Raw genomic sequence first — 6,000 nt, 5'->3', positions numbered from 1 at the left:
TAAGTAATCTCTACACCCAAAGTGGGGCTTGAACTCACAACCCCAAAAGCAAGAGTCGCGTGCTCCACCAAGCCAGCGAGGCGCCCACGAGACGTTGAAGTTTTATGCTAACTTGTGCGTGTTTGTCCAGTAATACCAAAGGTTACAGTTTATTGCGCTGGAGGACATTAACCCGTTTTGTAACTACTAACAAATTCAATTCTGCAATCCTTTGACTGATTAAGGCTCTACTCCTTGGATTCTCCTTCAAATCAGCAACTTTAGCACCTAGTGATTCCTTTATACGTTGAATTTAATAAACTTTTAGACATGTTCATCTTATTTTTGTACAAGCATCATGTTTTTAACTTTTTGAAAGCCATACTTTAGTCATTGTATTGTTCATTCAGCCACTTCTCTGCATTGTGTTGCTATCTACGGAAAACTGCCTTCTGCCCCGGCCACTTCTCAAAAGGCACCATGTTTTCTTTCTTAATGTGCACCAGCTTGACGCTAACACATTGACAAGCCAAAATGGCCTGTCAATGGCCTGATCGTACCTTGCTTGGCCTTAAGTGGTTTATTTAATTGAATTATTGCTGACATTTCCAAACTGGAAGCAGTCACAACAACAATAAATAAATACAGATTTCTAGTTTCTCTTGAAAAAAATCAGAAGGTCTGGCAACAATAGAATCATCTTCCCCCCCAAGAAAGGAGAGCTGAGTCCCTTTTAGAGCATTCCGTCCCTCGTTCATCCCAGTCTCCACCGCCACTGTCACCTGCCTGTCCTTGCAGTTAATTTAAGTTTTAATCCCTCAACTATGGCCTCTTAATTCTTCTCATAACAAGCTGTTTCTCAATCTCTCCCACTTTCCACCACCTGCTCAGCTCAGTTTTTCATCTAACAGACACCGGCATCTGATGTATGTGTGTCTGTGTGTGTATACATACCTTATACACACACACATTCAATGGTGACATAAAATAACTTTTAAATATTGATCAAAACTTGGTAGCACATATTTAAGGCATGCTTAACACATCTGACAGTTGAAAGCTGAAAACCATTGCACTGTCCAATTTAAGCCAATAGGCAACAAATTGTTCTTCAACCAAATAGATTTGTGATGGTGATTTACAGCTGTACACATGTAGACTAGTTTGTGCCAGCACAGTAGAGCTCAGAGCTTAGAAACAGGAGATAAGGAACATTCATGAAATATTCAATGATGTATGAAGGTTAAAAACACTAACAGAGTAATCCCTTCTTTCAAGGGTTTAATCCAACTGTAAATCCAAAATATACTTTTTTAAAAAGACAAATTTAAAAGCTTTAACTACTCAGAAAACATGAATAGAAAGAGGTGAACATTCTAGAGTGAAGCTCCAAACAATGGACAGAGATTTTAATTTAAATTACTTAGCTAATGTGCGCTAAGATCAAGTTTTCTCTCAAATTACCTAGTAAATTATGCAATATTAACGTCTGACTGTAGATTCCCAGCATGTCAGTCAGGATGATCTTAATTTCTACACCACGGCTTTCAATTCCCTGTCGTTACATCTTCCACCCGAGCCTCAACCCCACCGCTGAGGACAAGAGCCTCTCCCCAGGAAAAGGTGGGTTCACTCCGGCTCAAACACCTCACTCCCATGTTATCAGACTTTGGGTCAAACAGAATCACCTGAGGCACCACACATGGCGATTCCTGGCCCAATAATACCCTGAGACTTGATTTAGTCGGTCTGGGATAGAGGCCAGGAAGACGGAGTTTTTACCTTGCAGGTCCCCACCCTTTATGTGATCAATTCTCTTGCAGGTGGTCTTAGGACACACTTTGACAAACACGGTCTCCTTGCCTTACTGGAGAGCTGGTTGTAGAGAACAAGATAGTGTCACTCGTGTCAAGCAGGGGCCTGCGACTAGCAATGACGCAAGCGGTTAAGGGTACTGCAGCTACAAGGTATCGCCGAGACCAGCATCAACTGACTCACCACAACTGATAACAGGCAGAAGCAGAAGAGGTCTGCAGGGGCCTAAAAAGGGAGGATTTTTTGGGGCGCCTGGGTGGCGCAGTCGGTTAAGCGTCCGACTTCAGCCAGGTCACGATCTCGCGGTCCGTGAGTTCGAGCCCCGCGTCGGGCTCTGGGCTGATGGCTCAGAGCCTGGAGCCTGTTTCCAATTCTGTGTCTCCCTCTCTCTCTGCCCCTCCCCCGTTCATGCTCTGTCTCTCTCTGTCTCAAAAATAAATAAACGTTAAAAAAAAAAAAATTTTAAAAAAAAAAGGGAGGATTTTTTGCAGCAAACTGTCAAACTCCTCAGACACTGACCCCTCTATAGCTGACCACTTAAAAAAGGCAGCTGCCGGGGCACCTGGGTGACTCAGTCGGTTAAACGTCCAACTTCAGCTCAGGTCATGATCTCCCAGCTTGTGAGTTCAAGCCGGGTCGAGCTTGGTGCTGACAGCTCAGAGCCTGGAGCCTGCTTCAGACTCTGTGTCTTCCTTGCTCTCTGCCCCTCCCCTACTCGCTCCCCGTCTCTCTCTCCCCCCCTCAAAAATATTTTAAAAATATTAAAAAGGCAGCTGTCGCTAAAGGCTCTGCCCAACACATCTCGGAACAGAGCCGAGATCCTTCACCGCTTGAACGTGATAAGCAGGAAGTGCTGAGAGCTGACCTGCACCAGACTGAGGCCTTATCCTAACTGTTTGCCACAGACTGACTTCATGTTTGGTTTGTTAACTTCCCACACCCTCTGTTATCTCATTTGTTGTATGACTTGTCTTATGTTCTGCTTTGTGTGCCGGGTAAGAAGCCAAGGCAATTATGTGGTGAAATGTCATGGAGTTTGGAAGCCTGAAACTGCTTGCCCATGACACTGGTCAACGTTAGTAACATCGGCTTTTCCAAAATTCCTCACAAAAAGTTACGCTTTGCCACGTGGACTCTACGGCTACGTTTACTGAGTCTCAACCATCCGTAAGGAGCTGTGCCAAAGGACTATGGCCGATATAATAACGAACAAAACATATTCCTCACCCTCAAATATCGAGCAGGAAAAATTAATGTTTACAAGTTAGCTAAAACAGAATGGAGTATGTGTCACAGCAGGAATACAAATTAAACTCCACACACTCAGAAGTTAAGTCCTTCTAACATTCTCCAGAGCATCTTGCGCCCATCTATGTTTATGATTATGCATGATGACACAGCATTTTCCATGCCATTCCTCTCCACTAGACTGTATGCTCCAGGGCTGAGATCATGCCTTGTTCACTCCTGAGTTCTTAGTGCCTGATAAATAATAAATGCTTGGTCGAAGAGTCATTCAATCAAGACGGTCTTCATCATTACCAGTTGGCCCCAATTGTGAGAGACTTCTCGTGAGAGTCTGGCTGCTCACTTAAGAAGTCAGTTCCTTGAAAACTAGCCATATAATTTCACATTTGGAGGGAACTTGGAGAACACGTGGTCCAGCATGTCACTAAATTTGGTTGTGTAGATCATCGGTGTTTAGATCATTCAGAAGACAGCTTCTAGAATGTTTATAGGTGACGTATGCAAAGACATTTTAAATTTCAATAGGATGCATGTATGTATGTGTGTAGAAAAGATCTAGAACAAAGGAGTGCTTGCATAGATTAATGCTTAAAACAATGCTAAATTTGGGGCGCCTGGGTGGCGCAGTCGGTTAAGCGTCCGACTTCAGTCAGGTCACGATCTCGCGGTCCGTGAGTTCGAGCCCCGCGTCCCGCGTCGGGCTCTGGGCTGATGGCTCAGAGCCTGGAGCCTGTTTCCGATGCTGTGTCTCCCTCTCTCTCTGCCCCTCCCCCGTTCATGCTCTGTATCTCTCTGTCCCAAAAATAAATAAACGTTGAAAAAAAAAAACCAAAAAACAATGCTAAATTTATTTGAGAAAGTAAATATAGAACAGGTGAAACTTTTATGTTATTAGAAATCATAGTGGTGGCCCTTGGTATGGGAGTCAGAGGCCTGATGGGGGTTTCTGGGGTACAGAAAATGTTTCTTTAGCTGGGTGCTGGCTGCATGGGGATGGTCAGTTTGTAAGCTGTATTATGATGACTGCTCTTTTCTGTATGTCCACTGTATTTCAATCCAAAAGTGTTTTTAAAAGGTGAATGTAGTTAGTGAAATTAATGGTAGCGCATGGATACTGGAAAAATCCTAACGCTGGAAAAGGAAAACTAAATTTGGAACACGCAGACTCCAGTTCCATTGTGTACATATGAAGAAACTCAGTGATTGCCACAAATTAGCGGCGACCTTGAGCAGGAACGGCCTTCATCCAGCCTTTTCTCCCATTCTCCCTTTCATTCTCCCATTCTCAATTCCAGCAGGATCTGTACCCGCATTGTCTCCACAATGGTTTTATCAGCTGCTCCCAGCTCAGACACCCCTGACAAATCCTAACTCTTGCAGGGAGGTGCCCTTCCCCATTTGGCTGTTTTCACCATTCCTCTAAGCCCTTAGCCATATGCTGCCTTGCAACTAAATTGTCAGACTCTCAAAGAGACAGATACTACATTTAACAATTCCATCCATTGGGCAAGCTACGGGGGGCGGGGGGCGGGTGAAATCATGATTTGTGCTTTGGAGTCAAATTGCCTGTGTGCCAGCTTGTATCCCAGCTCTAGCACTTACTGCTGTGGGACTCCGGGCAAGTTTCATAATCATTTTGTGCCTCAGCTTCTTCAACTGTAAAGTCAGGGTTATGATAAACCTATCTTATGCTGTTGGTGAAGCGAAAGAAGATGGTCCATGTGGAGTGCTTGAAAGGTTGCTTAGTTAACTGTTCGCCATCATTACTATTATCTGCAAAGTAGAGAAAACACAAGCACCTTTCTCCTGCCAGAGTGAGGGAAAGGATAGAGTGGGCTGGAGCTGTCGGATATGTGCCTAAGCCTCAAGGGGGCGAGGACAGGGGAGGTCAGGAAGATCTGAGAAGATTCTCCAAGATGGAAGGTGTGTGCGGGCAAGGGGGATACAGGGGCGCCACCCAAGACTTCGCGAATCAGAATCTGCAGTTACAAGGGCCTAAATTTCCCTTTGGCGCTTAAGCTCCTTCGACCTGGGCCCCTGACACCCTGCCCCCAGGGTCCTGGCATCTCGAGAGGTGAAGGGGATTCCCCTTTGAAACACGGTGCTTTGGAACAGGGACGCAGCAACAGCACGCGACCAAAAGCGGGCTAGTAACCGCCTTTTTGCTCGCTCGTGAGCCGTCTTCGGCCAGGTCCTGGGGCCGGCACAGTGCTCCTTCCGCCTCCTACCTCCAGGAAGGCCACCGGCCGGGCCGCCCCTTCTGGGCACAAGCTGGGGAAGGCCGTTCGGCGCCGGCGGTGTTGCCCCGGGCGCTTCTCCACTTCCCGGCGGGGCGCGGGGCGGCGCGGGCGGTCTGGGGGGGCGCTTCCCCAGCCCGCGCCTCGCCCACACTCATACCTGACGAATCGCGGCCCCGGCCGCCCCGGCCGTGGGCCTCCGACTGGGGCCTTGCGGCCGCCCTGCGCTCCTTGCTCTTCCCGCAGCCCATCGCGCGCGGGGCCCTGTGGGAACGCAGGGCTGAGGGCAACAGAGCGGGGGCCGCGCGCCCCCTGCCGGCGATGGGCGGGGCTGTCGGTGGTGGGCGGGGCTGACGGGGGCGGGGCGACGGGCGGAGACACCCTGGTGCCCACGCCTCCTCTCCTAATAAACTCGTGGATTTTTTTCACATGGAGATACGCTGACTAAAGTAGGAAAATGCAACGTGGAAAGGAGGGGAAAGGTATCATCACAGATCTTATCTGTCAGATGACTGTTGCCGCGTTTACTATTTCTTTCCAGTTTTTTTTACCCTCAATACATAGTTTTGCTCGCAGGTTTTCACTTACTACTAGCATTTTCCATACGATCACATAGTATGGTAAGCCACCCAGATAACTTCTTGACTTCCACCCCCGCCTCAGGCTTTTTCAACGGATGAGACTGACACTGACCATTTTATTTCAAACAGAAGCCTGCTCA

Source organism: Lynx canadensis, chromosome B4 (assembly GCF_007474595.2).
Source record: "Lynx canadensis isolate LIC74 chromosome B4, mLynCan4.pri.v2, whole genome shotgun sequence".
NCBI lineage: Eukaryota > Metazoa > Chordata > Mammalia > Carnivora > Felidae > Lynx > Lynx canadensis.
The sequence above is the reverse complement of the archived record's forward strand: the minus strand, read 5'-3'. Positions refer to the sequence as shown.